We start from the raw sequence: 17,851 nt of genomic DNA on the forward strand, positions 1-17,851 counted from the left end.
TATTTGTAAAATATTCTTTATTTTTTTTAAAAAAGAAAACACCCCTGTGTGGTGCAGAAAGCATGTCGAATTAAAATCCCAAAGACATGCTCTCTCCATGTGCGTGGGTCAACATTTTCCCAGGCCTCAGCATCATTCCTACTCTCAAACAGAAGCAACTGCTCCACACAGGGCTTTGTGCGGAATCACATGAAGTCATTTATATGGAGGATGTTTTGACACCTGTAAGAAACATGTACAAATGCTAATTTTTATTATAGTAACCATCTTATATTGCTGTCATTTCTTCTTCACCTGTTCCCCACGCACTTAATGAGCCAAGAACTGGCCCAGAAATGTAGACAGGCTCACTGCCCTCTAGGACTACCCTCCCTATTTGGGAATGATAGAGAGGACCAGAAGCTGCTGTCTCCACCAGGGATTAGATCAGCCATCTATTTTCCTCACTGATGCATGTACAGAAGCAATGGACGGGCACATAGTAGGCGCCCAGCGGTATTTGTGGGATGAGTGGATGCATTGAAGGGTACATGAACTCACAGATTGAGGATGGGGGTTGGGGGAGGTTTGCAGTATACGGTGGGAGCCAAGGGTTAGAGGGCATGGAGCAAACCAGCCAAGGAAACAGTGAAATCTGAGAATCAATGCCCAGCTGGCCTCTTCCCAAAGGCTGTGAGACCCTTGAATGCCAGCTTGTGATATGATGTTAATTATATCTTTCTGGTGCCTTGTCATGTCTCTGCACATGGTTGGTGCCCAACTCCCCTAAATGAAACCATTGAAAGAGCCCAGAACTTTATATGAAAAACCAGTTCAAAATCACAGGCATCAAGCTAACAGGTTATTTGGGTCAGCCAAGCCCTTCAGCCAGTGCACAGTGACGCGATTCACAGTGCTGCCATCCCCAGAGAGCTTGGCACAGTCACAGAGCTTCCTGAGGAGAGCTGGCACACACGCATAACTCAGACCATCTGCCATAATCCTCGCCTGCATGTTTCAGAGCAAGCCTTTCATTACCCTAATAAAGACAACATGGTCTTTGCAGCAAGAAGCCAGGCAGGTAGGCTCTTCTCCTCCAGATACTTCATATTGCAAAAGAGCAGGAAGCCAGCACACAGGTGTGACAGTCAGTGATACACAAGAAGTCAATGGCCCTTGGTTGGGGCGCTTCCAAGGACCACATCTGTGAAAGAAGGCACTGAGATCCGGGTTCAGGGACTAAGACTGGGGTATAGTGTTAACCCAGCAGACACTAGTGAGCACGTGGTAGAGTCCTTCTGAGGGTTCCGTACATGCATCTACCCAGCAGACACCCGTGTTGCTGCAAAGCTGTAAGCACGAATGGGCTTCCCTATGCAATGCCCAGCTCTGACCTTGCACCATTGTGATAGAGACCTGCTATACAGCCGGCTACTCAGCCTGCCTAGATCTAGGGATCTGTGCTCTTTACCAGGGGCCTGGGGTGCCAGCAAGGCTCACAGCCAGCCTAACCAAGCTTCAGGAGAACCGCTGGCATTTGGAGAACGTGTCTTCCCTCGTTTAATGCTTTGCCTACACTATGGCATGTCAGGATGGGGGAGGAAGGGAGCAAGTGGGTGGGTGTAGAGGTCCCTTGCCAGTCAAATGACATTTTCTCTGCCTGGAGGAGATCACAGATTTAGGGAATGTATAATTGAAAGTTCACACCCAGGGATCTGATTCCTGCAGCAGCTTGTCTCGCCTCCCCCACCTCTCTACTTCCTCCAACAAGTGCCTCATCGCTACCCCACTAACCTTGACTTGAATTTCTTAATTATTTATCTTTATTTTATATGCCCTGGGGTTTTGCCAGCATGTGTGTCTGTGTGAGGGTGCCAGATCTTGGAGTTACAGATACTTGTGGGTCTTCTGGAAGAGCAGTCAGTGCTCTTAACTGCTGAGCCTCTCCCCAGCCTCCGACTTGGATTTGATTTTGATTATCACCTTAAGTGATTTTGCTTACAAATGTAGGCTCCAGGGACTCGAATGCACCCAAATACACTGTGGGTTTTTTCTTATCTTTGTGTGTATGTGTACAAGCATGTGCGTCTGAACACATGTACGTACATGCTGCGGTGCACATATGGAGGTCAGAGGACGGCCTTGGGTGTCAGTCCTTGACTTCCACCTTGTTAGACACAAGTTCTCTCATTGTTCACCACTGAGTATGCCCTGGTAGTTGACCTGAGATCTTCCACAGGTTCTCCTGTCTTCATCTTCCATCTCGCTATGGAGGGCCAGGATTACACACACGCACACTACTGCATCCAGCTTTACATGAGTTATGGGGATCCAAACTCAGACCCTCAAACTTGCACAGTAAATGCTTTACCCTCTGAGCTAACTCTCCAACCCGACCCTGGTTGTTTATACCGGGAAACAGTAACCTAAAAGATGCACCTGCTTCAGAGCAGGTGAGAGCCTGGGGCTCCCGGAAGTGCCTTCTTTTGAGTTAGTGCTGGACCTCAGGAGGACAACCCGAGCCACAGTCATTCGTCAGCCTCGCTCTTTGTGAGGTATGAAGTTGGGCAGTGCAGTCCCCTGGATCCAGGTGCCCAAGGTTCTGTCCCAGGTTCCCTATCTAGTGCCTGAGCCTTCTGAGACAAATTTCTTCATCCTTTTGTCTTTAAAATGAGGGCGCTACCTCCCAGGAATACAGGGGCTAAGTGGAGGAGCTACAGAGAGTCAGGGATGCCCACTGAACACCTGGTCACTGATTTCTCAACAACTCTGCAACTCTTAGTCCCATGTTTTAAGAAAATAGACCTGTGCTGAAGGTGTGACGAAAGGGACTCTTGGCCTAAGAGGGCACTCCTGGGCCTGGCGAGCCACCAAGAACTTGTCCACGACAGCACAGCCCTGCCGTCGCTCTGCTTTTGGTACCCTCCATGGTCCCTCCTTCCTGGGGACCAGTCACTCTAAAGCACCTCCAGGCATTCTTCCTGGATGCTCTGTGCCACACTCACCACAGCCCGCCTACACAGCAAGATTACATAGCAGAGTGTGGGAAACAGCGGCCAAGGTGCTACAAGGGCCCCGCCTCTGCAAACAGGCTCTGGCCCTCAGACGGTAAGCACAACCTTTGACGCCCTTGCCTTGCAGTGTCTGTGGCTCAAGCTTCGGACAGGCAGTGGAAAGAGGAGAGAGGGAGGCTGTCTGGCTCAAGGCTACTGCCCTGACCCTGCATTGCAACAAGATGCTCGAAGACCTACTAGCCAGGTTTGGGGATGGCGCCCTTGGAAGATCCCTAGCTGGACTGATGAAGGGCCGGGATGAATAAAGCGTTTGAACTTCTAACAGGAGTTCTGTGAAGAGAACCTTATTCCATTTCCAGGGCATTCCCTGGAGGCAAACACTCTCATTTTCTAGATGAGGAAATGGAGATTCAGAGGGGAAGCATGACTTGACCAAGGTCACATGGCCAGTAACAGAGAACTGGAGTGTATATCCAATGCCTACTGCCAAGTCCTGATCAGTGGCCCAGTATTCCTGAGGCGTCGAAGGGCAAGAAGGCATTTTACAATCACGACCAAAGAGTCAGCTGTGCCAGCCACCAATCTGTGTGAGGAAGCTCCTGCAGGTGGCTCAGAAATCCTTGGCTCCCACCTCGAGCTGGAAGCCCTGCTAAAGAGCTCAGCAGACATTTCAATTCTAAGTCCTAATGTTTATCCATTTGGTTATTACAAAAATAATGAGGCAATTTAATGGTGTTTACCACCTCCTAATCATCAATTATGCAATTTTCACGTCAAGGGCGATTTCTGGTGTGAGTGTTCGTACTGAGCCTTGGAGGATGGGCTGGAACAGACAATGTAGGACAAATCAAAAGACATGTTTTCTGCCGCCAAGGTAGCCAAGCTATGGGTCTCAGTGGCACCTGCCTTAGGGGGCCTTGTGAGCAGATGTTAGCTCCTGATTGACAGGGGCAGGGCAGCTTTCACCAGCCACTAGCAGGAGCCTGTGAAGATGGAGGCAGAGACAAGAGCTTAAAGGTGACAGTCTCTTGGTCCCCCCAGGGCTGGGCATGATGCTGTCACAGAGAGGCTATATTATGGGGAAAAGAGACCCCTCCAACCCTCCTCCTCACTTACCAGACTGGATTTTATTTTTCAGGCCATAGGCAAAATAGAAAAACAATAAAAAACAAAACAAAACAACAACTCCAGCCTTCATTTTCACCCACCAAGTGTGACCTTTAGAAATGTGGTAAACCGGGTGTTGTGGTGCACACCTTTAATCCCAGCACTCGGGAGGAAGATGCAGGTGGATCTCTGCGAATATGAGATCAACCTGGTCTACACAGTGAGTTCCAGGGCAGCCAGAGCTACATAGTGAGACCCTGTCTTCAAACCAACAAACCAACAAAGCTGGTAAGGATAGGATCACATATGAGACACAACAGCTAGCACTATGTGCTTGTTCTGTATTAGGCCCCAGCTAGGCTCTGGGGACCTCTCCAGAAGAAAGAGAGCTTGATAAAGTGCGGAAAGATACTGTTTCCAAACAATAGGCTGTTGTAAGCTGAATCCTGACAATGAAGACTAAGAAAGGACCGAAAAGGCAGGGAGGAGTATGAGCTGAGCTTGAGGCAGGAGAGGTCTGGCCCACCCTGCTGGGGACCAATGAGTTCACAGTAGCAGGAGCGTGTCCTTCTTGGAGAGGCAGATGTGATGGCACAGGACCCTGGATGCCACATTAAGGTGTGCGGATTTGACCCTGTACGAGAGGGGAGCCAGCATGGGTTTTAAAGACCAATGATACATCAGAGACATAAACAGAAGCTGGTCTGAGAAAGGCATCTCCCAGAGCTCCACGGAGGGTCAGTGAGGGCGAGACAGATCTGACAGGGATTTGGAGAGATATTGCATAACCTTTCCTGGGGGTTAGTAAAGAAACATGGATTTACCCCCAGAGAGAAAGGACACCAACAACTAAAGAAAGATTCTGTCCAAATACAGCTTGGTGAACCAAACAGGTTATTGAAATTATTTTCAGAAGCATAAGTGACTCAAAGCACCTAAGGCACTAGGAATCCCTTTGGGAAGCTTATTCTCAGCTGCATTACTTAAGAGGCTCACCCAAAGCATGGATGACTCAGGAAAAGCTGCACCACTGAAGAGTCCCCAGGCAACCTACAGGCATCTATACTACCTAAGATTGGGTTTCTTTTATATGACTCCAGGAAGGGGAGGAGCTCGGGGAGGGTCTGCTGAAGGAAGGAGAGCATCGCTGAGTATCTAAGCCTCACCACTTCTGTGAGGGAATGTCTGTCAGAGTCTTACCACTTCTGTGAGAGAATGTCTGTCAGAGTCTTACCACTTCTGTGAGGGAATGTCTGTCAGAGTCTTACCACTTCTGTGAGGGAATGTCTGTCAGAGCCTCACCACTACCATGAGGGAATGTCTGTCAGAGCCTCACCATGTCTGTTAAGGAAATGTCTTACAGAATCTCACCACCACCATACCTGTCAGAGCATCACCACTTCCAGGAAGGAATGTGTGTCAAAGTGTCACCACTTCCATGAGGGAATGTCTGTCAGAGTATCACCATTTCTGTGAGAGGATGTCAGCACATCACAGCTTCCATGAGAGAGCACCAACAGGCCCCAATCTCATGAAGCTCTTGTGTGGGTGACCACAGCCTCCCTGACTAAAGCAGGTATGGTCGTATCCAGCCTGAAGGAAACAACTATACAACTCCCAGCAATGATATTGTAGCACACACAACAACGAATCCCTGAACCCAGCTGTGAGCTCCTAACAGTTCTAGAGGAATAGCGAGAACATTTCAGGACTGAGGTCCTTGAAAAATGGGAAAATATAGCCGAGAATTGCTGGGGCCCTGGCATCACTCGCCAGCTGCTCTTCACCCCAGAGTACATTTTGTACTAAGCCCTTTCCCATCACCTCTCTCATCCCATCAACGCGCATCAAAAGTCAGGTAGTTTTTTGTTTTTTTTTTTTAAGTTCCTCATTAATTGATGAGGTGGCCTGCCTTTCTTAGGGGGTTTCATTTCTACCTAGCCTGGGAAATGGCTCTCATATTTAATGAGGTGGTCCGTGGCTTTTACAGTTTGCTCATTAGTCACACTTCTCGACTCCTGGTTTTAAAAAAGCCATTAGACTCCCACGGGCACACAATGGATCCCTTCACCCCTAGCATTTACCCTTCCGTAATGAGGCTCCGAGAACGCCTTGGAAGCTGTTTCTTGACGAACATAGAACAATATTGGGGGGTGTTGAGGGGTGCCACGGCTAGTTCAAATGATAAAAGCGTGAGTCAGAGATGCGCTGTCTGTTACTCACTTAGGAAGGCACATCAGTTGCAAAGTCGGTCTAGACCAGAAGGACCCCAAAGCCACACCTGCAGGCATCCCTATGGACTGTGTTAAGAAATGCTTTTTGATTAGCCAGGGACACGTGTTTCTTGTGGATGGAGGTTGAAGATAACAGAGTTCCTTTACAAAAAGTCCAGCAGAAAGTGTCATGGCTGTTGGGGCTGTGTGCTTGGTCTAACAACTTGGAGGTTCAGCCGACACCCCAAAGTGAACTAACAATGAAAACTACCTCTGGTCTGGGCACCCAAGTGGAGACCAGAGAGCAGAGGCTTTGAGAAGGCTTTCCCGGGGTGTCATGGGTAGTTAGATAAGAACTACATAGAAAAATGCATGTCATGGTTCTATGGCTCCAGCCCCTGGGGGAAGGTGGCATCCAGAAAGATAAATGTGTCTACCTGATAGGGCACTGGGACCCCTGGAGTTAGTATCCAGCTCCAGAATAAGTTTAAACCAGACACCAGAAACACATTCTCATGAGAATACCTGCCCTGTCTGGCCAAGGCTCTGAGAGGAAGCAACGCAGACCCATGGTGGCATAGGAAGGACTTCCAACCCCGATGCCAGAAGTCCTCTCATTTCATTCTTTTCTGGTATGTACAAACTAGGAAAGCCCCGACTCTTAGCCCCTCTCGGCCTCAACTTCGATGTGCTCAAATCAAAGAGCAGCACCTGCCCTGCCCACCTGCTCAAACTGTTCCAAGAAGCAATGAGAATACATGAGGAGTCACATAGGAGTCTGTCCTGTGCCAAATGGGGTCTCACAGTCCCATGACTCTTACTGACCTGCACCCTTGGTGTGAGCATTAAGGGGCTTGTGGGGTTGCATGACATAATCATCAGATCTGAACTTCAAGGTCTCCTGATTCTTCTCCATCGACGCCCTGCCAGGATAGTCCCATAAGTCTAGAGGTGTATCTCAATTCCACAGTCCCAGATACTTGTCTAAAATGGGTAAAAATCTTCACATGTCCTATCGATGGTGACAGATGTGCTGTCAAAAACAAGTCAAACATGTTAGAGAGACGGCCCGACACTAAGAGAGCTGTTCTTCCAGAGGACTGCAGTTCCATTCCCAGCACCTTACAACCGTCTGCAGCTCCAGCTCCGGGGAATCGCATCATCGTCTGGCCTCTGCAAGTACTGCACTCACATGCAACCCCCACCCCATAACTAATAAAAACATCTTATAAAAATAAAAGAATCCATTCAAACATTTTTGAAAGGGGTATTGTATACTTTTGCCAAAAATTATCAAAATGTCCTCAAAATGTGAGAGTGTATTACCAACACACTCCCCAGAACCCAGCTCAAGCCCCTAAGACAGGAACGGACTTCTCTCATTGCCATCGACCAGAAGGTCGTAGTTAGAAGGGCCTTGAGCTGTTTTCTTTTGGAGCAACAGAGGAGGCCAAGACCAGATGCCTCTGAAAACAAGGGAGGGTGGCAGAGTGACCTGGTGGTGGTCAAGAGCCCAAATATAGAAAGAAAACCTTTCCCCAGATTTTGCTTCCAGAGAGGAATCACATTTTGCACTTGTGAAACTATTTCCTGGCTGAGAGCTGACCTACATTGCCATCCCTGCCCACACTGGTAATTGTCTACCACGGGGCGCCTGCTCTCCGGCCAGCATCCTTTCTCTGGTTTTTCAGCCTGTTAATTGGTTTCCAGTGGTTCTGTTGCACCAACTGTGCCGAAGCCCTTCCTGTGATCTGCCACCGCTTCCCTGAGTACGCTTAGGGGAACAGATGACCCTCAAGGACCTCATCGGGACCCCAAGGAGCTGCTGCCTCTGTAAAAACCATCTGAAGAAAAAGAGTCGTTCGTTCTGAAAGAACGGTTGCAAACACTGAGAAACTGAGAAGGATGGCCAGCAAAGGGAATTAGAGGGGAGGGCAGGCATGTCAGCTTGACGGAGAATCTCTTTCTTCTTCCTCAAGGCCCAAGAGCAACCCAACTAGGAAAGGATGGTGATGGAAGAAAGGGATGCTAGCTTCAAGTTTTCACTTAAGGAGACGCAGGGGTTCTCTGCTCTGGGCCAAGTCTAGAGCACTTGGCAGCTGAGAGTCCTTCCCTGTGACCAAGGCCCATTCTCTCATTCTCCAGATGGGCAGACTGGAACAGTAACTGGATGGTTAGTGAAAGTGTCGAACCGGTTCCTCAGACTTCTGAGCCCCTGCCAAGGGCGGATTGACTCATCGCACATGGGCCACTGATGGCTTCCTTCAGAGTTCCTCCAGAGTGGGCAAGATCTCCACAAATAACTCAAGAAATGATGCCCTGCTTAAACTCCCCTTCCTCTTAAGTGGAGCTGGGATATAGTGGGATGGTTCTAGGGTTCTGGCCTGTGAGTGTTCTTTAGGGTTCTCTTTTGTATGCTAACCACACAGCGTTTTCCAGTGTAGGAAAGGATGTGTTATATCGCTGGGGGAGGGACATTCATCACAATGCGGACTATGGCAACACTGGGTGGGACTTGCAGGAGAGCACAGGAAACGGAATTGTAAGGGATTTGGTGTGGAAAGGAGAAAAGTTACTACAAGGAAGGCTAAGAGCTCCAAGATGAAGGGCAGGGGATGGCAGGAGGGGCTCTGGTGGGAGTGGTGGGTGAGCTCAACTCAAACACTGAAAAAAGGACACAAGGCCTTGCTGGAACCAGGAGGAGAGGCTAGCAGGCAGTTCTCCCAATGAGCCGCCACAAGGATTTGGGATCATGTTGGTTTTTATGACTCGCCACTGGTGAGGGCTGTGATGCATTCAGCATCTGGCTTCTGGTTGGACACACATGCCAGTTGTAACAGTGTTCCATGGTGAAGTGTGTTCTGCAATGTGAATACACTCTTTATAACTGCTTTGCCAGGGCGTGTTCGTTGGGTTGGAAGATGGCACATGGCTAGGTGTAGAAGTAGGTGGGACAGAGCCCAGCTGGGGGAGGCTTTCACTTGGAGGGGGGGTCACCTGGCAGCAGGGTCGGCTATCTGGAGAACATAGAGAATGTTCTACTTAGGGCAAGGCAGGCCATGAGATGCTACATAGTGACTCAGACAGGGCTCTTGGCTTGAAAAGTTTTGTCTAGTCTTGGCCAGTTCAGGACATTCCAGACAGCCAAGGTGTCAGACTCAGATTCTTTGAGATAGAAAAAAATATCAAAGAGCATGAAAAGTTCCCCAAACTCAAATTAGCTTGGAACAAGGAAGAAAGGAAAGAAGGAGGGAGGGCGAAAGGAATGAATGGGGGGGGAGGAAAAGAAGAAAGAAGGAAGGAAGGAAGAAGGAAGGAAGGAAGGAAAAATTAAAGATGTTGAATGACTCTCAGAACCCTTTGTGCTCACATTCTGACCTGCAGACTCTGTGAGCCATCGGCTTCAGACAAGATGGATTCATCCTTCCTTCTTGCTGGGATGATGGTCTAGAAGTCCAGGGAATCTCAGCCATTGAAGGAGCATACAGACAAGAAGACATCTTGCTGTCTTCAGGAGGCAAAGGGCCTGGACAGCAGGTTCTACTATCCCAAAGCAGAGCTGTGTATTTCAATCTACACTTTGGAATTTCCCTTTGGAGGAATGAAGCTCGGCATCACTCTCCCCCACCTCCCCTTGGGGTGATGTGCTGCTCAGGGGGCATGCCTTGCAGCTCGAGATCCACCGAAAAGGCCCAGTGCTGCTCAGATACTCAGGGAACAGAAAGAAAGGGTGCTGTCTCTCCCCCTGCTGGGGACCTCAACATCTGTGCACTTGGGAGCCAGGACCCCACAGCTGCAGGAGATTCTCAATGGGAGACTGGAGACCGGCGGTAACTTGTAGGCTGGAAAGGGGGTGGGGAATCCTGGACTCTTTTCTAGCCCTGAGGCACAAGGAGCCCCAATGTAGCATTTGGTTGCCCTCTAGCTCCTCATATGTCCCTCTTATGGCTGAGTCTCAGACCAAGTGGGCTTTGCAGAAGTACACGGACAACTGAATTTGCCCAGATCCTGCACCCATCCATCGACCAGAGTCAAGCCAAGGTATTCTGTTGAGATTTTTAAAAAATGATTTCTTTATTTTATGTGTAATTGTGTTTTATCTACATGCATGTCTGTGTGAGGATGTGAAATCCCCTGGAACTGGAGTTACAGGCATTTGTGAGCTGCCACGTGGAACTGAACCCGGGTCCTCTGGAAGAACAGCCGGAACTCTTAACCACTGAGTCATCTCTCCAGCCCACGATCATCCAGCAGTAGAGGATCGGTGTCCCAGCACACATCCACCAGCAGGAGGCAGAACTGCCACCCAACCAGAGACAGAAATATTTTCACCTGTTTTCTGTGGCACGGTCCCAAGAACAGGGAGCCAAGGCTCAAGCCAGGTCTTGTAAGTCAGTGCAGACACTGACTGGTTTTGCAGAATTCAAGAAACCCATTTCTGTCTCTAGGTGTTCCTGGGAATCTAATGATGATGAACCATTGCAGAATTCAAGAAACCCATTTCTGTCTCTAGGTGTTCCTGGGAATCTAATGATGATGAACCATTCAGTCTGTTTAAACACCCATTCCTTGCTAATTAAAAACAAACAATGACAATAAAACAGCCACAAACATCAGAACATGGGGAGGCTCCTTTCCTATCCACTAGATGGCACTGTGCCTCTAACAGCAGCCGGCCAGGGCTCAGAGCAGTACAGGCAGCATTCCTGAAGAGGAGGCCAGTACCAGGCTGGCAATATCCCAGGACAGGGTCAAGGTGGGGCAACTGGGCTCTGCAGGCAGAATCAGAGCAGAATGGGAAACCGGCAAGAACTTGAATCTCGCAAAGCAATTTGGTTTTCAAAGGGTGTGTCTTAGTTAAGCCTGAAGCCAAATGCTGCAACCTTACCAGCATGTGGACCTTGTCACCAGAACAAGAGCACAGAGGATTCTGGTCCAGGCTGGGCTGACTCTTCACAAGAGACCAGCCTGGAAGAACCAAAGGTTCTGAAGTGTCTCCGCTACATGTCCTCAATGGGCTGGCGGTGCAGGTCATCTGTGACCATCTCGTTTCCTCATCTCTGCTCTAGTCCACATCCTAACAAGACTGGAATTGCCTTAGGATCCCCCAGAACTGGAGTTACAGGCGACTGTGCTGCTCACTGTGGGTGCTGGGAAATAAGCTCTAGTCTGCTGCAAAAGCAACAAGGAGATCTTAACTACCTGTTTTCAAGGAGACGAATCCTTCTTTCTCCCTCCCTCTCTCCCTGCCCTCTCTATCTCTCCCAACCATGCTAGGCATGGAACCCAGGGCCTCACACATGCCAGGCAAGCAAGCATTTTACCACTGAGTTTTACCACCAAGCCCCAGAGCTCAACTGTGCTTCTCAGCGAAGGGCCAGGATAGGAAGGAGAAGAGACACTACCCCTCCCTGTCCCCGGCCCCCACCTCACAGACAGCAGACAAGAAGCTGTGAGGGACAGACAGTTGGAAGTGTTAAACAGAGGTGCCCAGAGGAGTGCAGAAGAAGCAATTAGCAGAGACTCACTGAATCATGGGTGTGGTTGCCTCCCAGTGCAGTTGGACCAGCCAGAACCTGTAGGAATTCACTGTTTCTGAGAGTGAAGCAGGTCATATCAGGGAATGTCAAAACTCGGTACCACCTTAGCTCTTTTGTTTGTTTGCTTTTGTTTTTCGAGACAGGGTTTCTCGGTAGCTTTGGAGCCTTTTGTGGAACTCACTCTGTAGACCCGACTGGCCTCGAACTCCATCTGCTTTTGCCTCCCAGGTGCTGGAATTAAAAGTGTGTGCTGCCAACACCACCCAGCCACCTGAGCTTAATGAACCAAATTCTGGAGGGTCTCTGATACAATTTTAGCAGTTCTTTAACCACCACCATCACCACAAAAAGTATTCTGAAAGATCACAAGCAATTTATTGTAGGGAGAGATTTTTGAGGCACAGTCACCTAAAATCTCTCCCTACACTTTACCATCATAATTATGTAAAAATATTTATCTAAGGCAAGCATTGAGATGGAAATATACAAAGTAGTTATTTTATAGTAGTAACATTATAAGTTAACTTTTCTGAGTTTTTTCATTTTAATACCCCAATTTAAACAGTAAAGAATAATCACTCCACAATAGCTGTCAGGTTTATTTTTCCTGTGGCTATTACCTAATAAAAGCAACTTAAAGGTAAAAGGGTTTATTTGGTTCAGTTACATGTTATGGTCCATCACTGTGGGGAAGTTAGGGTGACAAAAACTTGGAACATCTAGTCACAGCACATTCACAGTCAAGGGCAGAGGACAACGGATTAATGCACACGTGTTCATTATGCTTCCTCCATTTGTATACAGTTCAGGATCCTCTGCCTAGGGAATGGTGGCTCCCACAGTGGACGGCACTTCTTGTCTCAATGAACACAATCAAGGTAAACAACCCTTCATAGACCAACCTAACCTACAGGATCCTTCATACAGACTCTCTTGCCATGTGACTCTAGATTGTGTCAGGTTGACAATTAAAACTGTTGCAATAGCCAAAAAAACACTCCAACTTTAAAAATCAGTTGGAAAAGCATCAACTGTGAGGTTCAGAAAGGAATTTTTAAAATAGTTCAACCATCCACACATTTCACAGAACTTGTGGCCTTTGGAAAGGGATTCTGTAGGAGAAAATATTTTTGGTGAAATACAGAAAACTGTTCAGAAGCCACCATATCTCAGTCACTAAGAATTTGCTATTGATATTTTTCAAACATCAGAATAAAACAACTCTAAATTCTAGAAAACAAGTTCAGCCTTTATCACACAAATGCCACAACCCAAGTTATCTTCTACTTGTTTTTCACACTTGAGTATTTTCCCATCTATACACAAAAACCTAATATAGCTTTAGTTATATTTATTATACAATATCCATCCCCTCAACACCACTGTAAGTATTTTAAAACAAATTGTTCTGGTTATACAAAGGGCTTCCCAACTGCATGTTAAAACGTGCTGATTTTGGAACGTTTATTGGTGCATACTACCTACCTTCTCTTTGAAAAATTACATAAAATTGAGGGTCAAGGGAGACAGCTCAGTTGATAGAGATGCTTGCCAAACAAGTTTGAGAACTTGAGTTTTATCTCGAGAACCCAAATTAAAATGCCAGCAAAGTAGCATGTGTTTCTAATCCCAGTGCTCGAGAGGTGGAGTTGAGACGCCTGAGGCTTGTTAGACAGCCAGAGTAGCCTACTCAGCGAGTTACAGGCCAGTGACAGACTCTTCTCAGAAAACAAGATGGACGTCTCTGCATGCATCTGCACACACACACATACAGACACGCACGCGCGCACACACACACACACATAAGAAATCTTTAAAAAAAAATAAAGACGTTGTCTTCCATTTCCTCCTACACAGCAAGAAGAAATGGCTGCCCACCATAATTACACAGGTCTGTGCACACCATCACATATCCCAATCCTCCTCTGAACTCAATGACACCCTTCATTGATCCGTGCTGGAGAGATTCCAAGGCAACTCCTGTTCTCGGATCAACTGGCCCACTCCTCAGCCACTGAGCCCTCTAAGAAGCAGGAGATCCATCCCTCACCTCATGATGGCAGAGGGACAGGTGAGCTCACTGCAAGGCCCCAAATGGCTTTAGCTACACAAAGTTCCCAAACCAGTTTACAGCATGGTAGTTCTTTCCCAACCACCCCACAGAACCAGTCAAGACCAGTGCTAGTGTTTAATTAAAACAAACACAAAATAAACACTGTTGGGGCCTTAGCCTTTGCTCGCAGCAGCCTTACAGATACCGGTAATGAGACACGGCAGGCTGGTAATTAACATGTAGACTTTGCTTTCATGCCATTCCAGGGTAAGAATGGGCATGACTTGCTGCAATACTTTGGTGGGAGGGTAATTGCTTGATACTTCTCAGCAAGGTTCTATTGAAGCATTCCATGCAACCCCAGATGCCAGGACAAAAGAGTTCCCTTTTAATAAATCTTCATCACATCATCAACTATTTATACTCTGCCTTGACTCAGAAAGGGCTTGAGGTAGCCAACAACAGGGAGAATAGAAATAGCTGCTCCTCATGAGTAAGTGGTGCGTGTCAGACACTGCCTGTCGGGTGTGTCACTTACGTTGCCTATAATTTTACAGAAATTCCTCCAGGAGCAAATCACTATGGAGACAATAGGTACAGCGGTTGAGAACTCAGGCAAAGCTATTTGGCTTCTTTCCTGGCCCATTATGGATGAGCTGTGAGATGCCGGCAAGTAACCTCAGCTGGTTCAGTTAACCTCAGTCTTAACCCCAACCCTCTCTCCAGCCTGTGCACAAAGCGCTCTATATGAGCCACATTATTATTGCTGTACGAAGCTATGATGAGTGCCCTGTGTACTTGTTACTCCAGCAAAGCATACACTGCCCTGACTGCCATATCTGTTATAATATCATTCATAATACTTTCTGCTTATACCTAAAGACATGAGGTTCATGAAGCTATAAAGAGAATGTCCTAACTATCTGCTTAGTGATGCCTGTGACATTATCCATGAATATTTTTCTTGAATCCTGGCTACCCCTCGGGTGCTATATTAAAAAGTTTCAACTTCTGTTGGGAACTGATTGAAAAACTGAGATGATACATATCTGGGTTCTCTCCATGGCATATAAAGCCTCCGCCTTTTATAATGTCAGCGATGGTAATTTGTGGCATGTGTGTATTTACCTCCTGCCTCTGGCTGGACTGTGGCCTCCTTGGGATACACACGCACGTGCGCATGCGTGCATACACACACACACACACACACACACACACACACACCAGAAACCTGAGATGAATTGATGTTGCATATTACATCACCGGAAGAGCCATAAGCACTGAAAACAAAACCAGAAAGACACAAGATAGCCTGGTATGACAGAGACCCCAAGGAACTGGGTCTGGGAACTTCATAGGAGAGGAATGGAATAGTCTGTTACAAAGAGTAAAAAAAAAAAAAAAGATCTGGAAGCACAGACAATCAGGTCCAACAACATGCACACAGAGCTGGGCCCACCTCCTCTGGCTGCCATCAGTCTTCCCACCTACTGGGATCTGATGTATAATGATTTAGGGTCTCTACTCCCTTTCTTGAAGCCAAAGTTTCCTCCAAAATGCCCTCCATCCTAGCAACAAGGCTGGGGAGACACCTCAAAAAGTAGGCTAAAGCATGGCTCATCTCCGTCTCCTCTCTGTGGGACATTGGCATCACAGTTTCCCAAATCTTCAGGGTCTGTGCTCTGATGAGTGTGGATGCTGCCCCGACATCCTCACTTGGGTCCTACTTCACAGCCAGAAAGCATCCCTGAGGCAAATGCAGTCTGCACTCTGGGCCCCCTCCCCCACTTTTAATACATAAAATCATTTCAATTCTGCTGCCTACCACACAGGGAAAGGTATGAAAATGAGTTCAGGTGCTGTAAAATGCTTAGCAGCCTCCCACAGCATGTTACATAAGCCTAAACATTAATATCCAACAGCTGCCACTCAAACTTTGGATTTCTAATTTAGCACTTCTGTCTGTATCACCTTCCAAACCGACAGATTTTTGTCTTTGCTTTGTGCTAAATAACACTTGTATCTCAATTGAAGTAATTTATGTGTACTGTGGAAAACTAGAAAACACATAAAAGTATAAAGAATAAGATAAAACTCCTAGTCCCATGCCCCAGTGCCACTTTGATAAAATTATCAGGATTATAATTTTCCTTTCACTTTTACCAGTATATACTTTTTAAATTTACATCAAAACCAGGCTTAGCTCACAATTCTACGTCCTACTTTAGTATCGTGCCACAGACATTTTCCTACATCATCCACCGAAATATGCTCATAGATGTATGTGGTGTTTGCCACAGTGTGTGTGTGTGTGTGTGTGTGTGTGTGTGTGTGTGTGTGTGTGTGTGTGTCAGAGGACAGCCTCTGGTGTCGATCCTTGCCTTCCACCATGTTTGAGGCAAAGCCTCTCATTCATCACTGGGCTGCCTGTGAGCTTCCAGGAAGTCTCCTACCTCCTGTCTCACCGTAGAACTTGGGAACTATAGATGCCTGCTATTGTGTCCTTTTAGGTGAGTGCTGGGAATTCAAACTCATGTCCTCAAGCTTGCATGGCAAGCACTTCACCTACTGAGCCACCTCTGTCCCGACCTTACAAGCATACTTTTTCATGGCTGTATGAAGTTCCCACTTTACAAAGTGATCCGATCCTAACTGCAGCCTCAGTGCTGGACAGTTGTAGCTTGTGTGGGGCATGCAATTATTTCTTAAGGCTGACTTGTGTATGCAACTAGTTCATACTAAAAGCAACAGTCAGCTTGTGAGATACTTGGTTCTGCATAAAAGATAAAAAGGATTCGGTCCATGTAGCATTGCAGCTGGTGTGACTAGCATCCTCTCTGGGTGGCAGAGCTCCCTGGGGAGGTCTGTGAGGAGAGAAGTGGCAGTTTCCAGTGAATACCACAAGAGGAGATTCTTGAAGGCTGCCTGTTCTCAAGCTGGGGTTAAGACACCATTCTTTGCTGCCACTTAACCAGAGGCCTGTTTCATCAAGACCAGGCGCTAGTTTATCAAGTGTAATATGCTATTCAAAGAAGGTATCTGGCCACCCACACCTTCCTTGTAATTCAAAAGGCTCTCTAAAAAACATGTATTGCCTACAGACACTAGCTGACAGACACAAAGGGCTTTGAAAGTCTAACCTTTCTATGTCCTCTAGCTACATTCGAAGCTTTCAGGAGCTCAGCTCTCACCCAAACAGTTGCCAAGGAGACCCTGAGTAGCTATAGAACCTGGGCTCCCTTAGTCCAAGGGTCCTCATTGGTTAAACATTTTTTTGCTTTCTATTTTGACAGATGGATACATATTTTTCAAACACGAAACAGAAGAACACAGAAAGCCATCCAACTTTCATTCTTTAGATGCATCCGGCTACCTATAACTGCTTATCAGCCAAGATTCTAGCTTCCAAAGAGACCATCCCATCAATAAACATCACAATAGCAATGTTGACAGCCGCAGTAATTAGAGTAGCAAAGCATCTATTGTACCAGACATTTCTTGCATGAAAACAGTAGCTGCGTAGATCAATCACAGGGTTTCGGGTGTTTAATCAAGTCCAAAGCACACAAAACTGCCAAAAATTGTTTTAATTTAAAAAGAAAAACTGGTTTGTTAATATTGAACATTCACAGTGTGATGACATGGGTACCATCTTCTGGTGGGCTCCAAAGACATTTTTACCAACCTTCACTACTGCCCTGAAGGGAGACATCCCTAGCCCCATTTTGCAAAACAAAACTGAAACTGAGGCTCATGGTAGCCAGGAAAGATTGCACAGAGAGCCAGGGTTTAAGCACAGGACCAAGTTGGGGGCCTCCTGTCCTTTCTACCACCTTCTCCATGGCCTCAAACTAACTGGTAAGCTAATAATAATCCTCGGTCCCACGGTAGGAGATGCTGCCATTTAAGAGAAGAGATAAAGGAGACAATTGATGTAGCCAACTG

General features: G+C 47.1%; 1 long non-coding RNA gene across 1 annotated transcript; it reads right to left on the reverse strand.

The window, feature by feature from the left end:
• Positions 1 to 12,027, reverse strand: LOC110342934. Its single transcript, XR_002385116.2, has 3 exons — positions 11,842 to 12,027; positions 7,139 to 7,346; positions 1 to 222 (listed from the first exon to the last, which is right to left on the reverse strand). It is a non-coding gene; the product is annotated as an uncharacterized LOC110342934 (long non-coding RNA).
• Between the last annotated feature and the right edge of the window lie 5,824 nt (positions 12,028 to 17,851).

The sequence above is a fragment of the Mesocricetus auratus genome, unplaced genomic scaffold (assembly GCF_017639785.1).
Source record: "Mesocricetus auratus isolate SY011 unplaced genomic scaffold, BCM_Maur_2.0 Super-Scaffold_100014, whole genome shotgun sequence".
Lineage (NCBI taxonomy): Eukaryota > Metazoa > Chordata > Mammalia > Rodentia > Cricetidae > Mesocricetus > Mesocricetus auratus.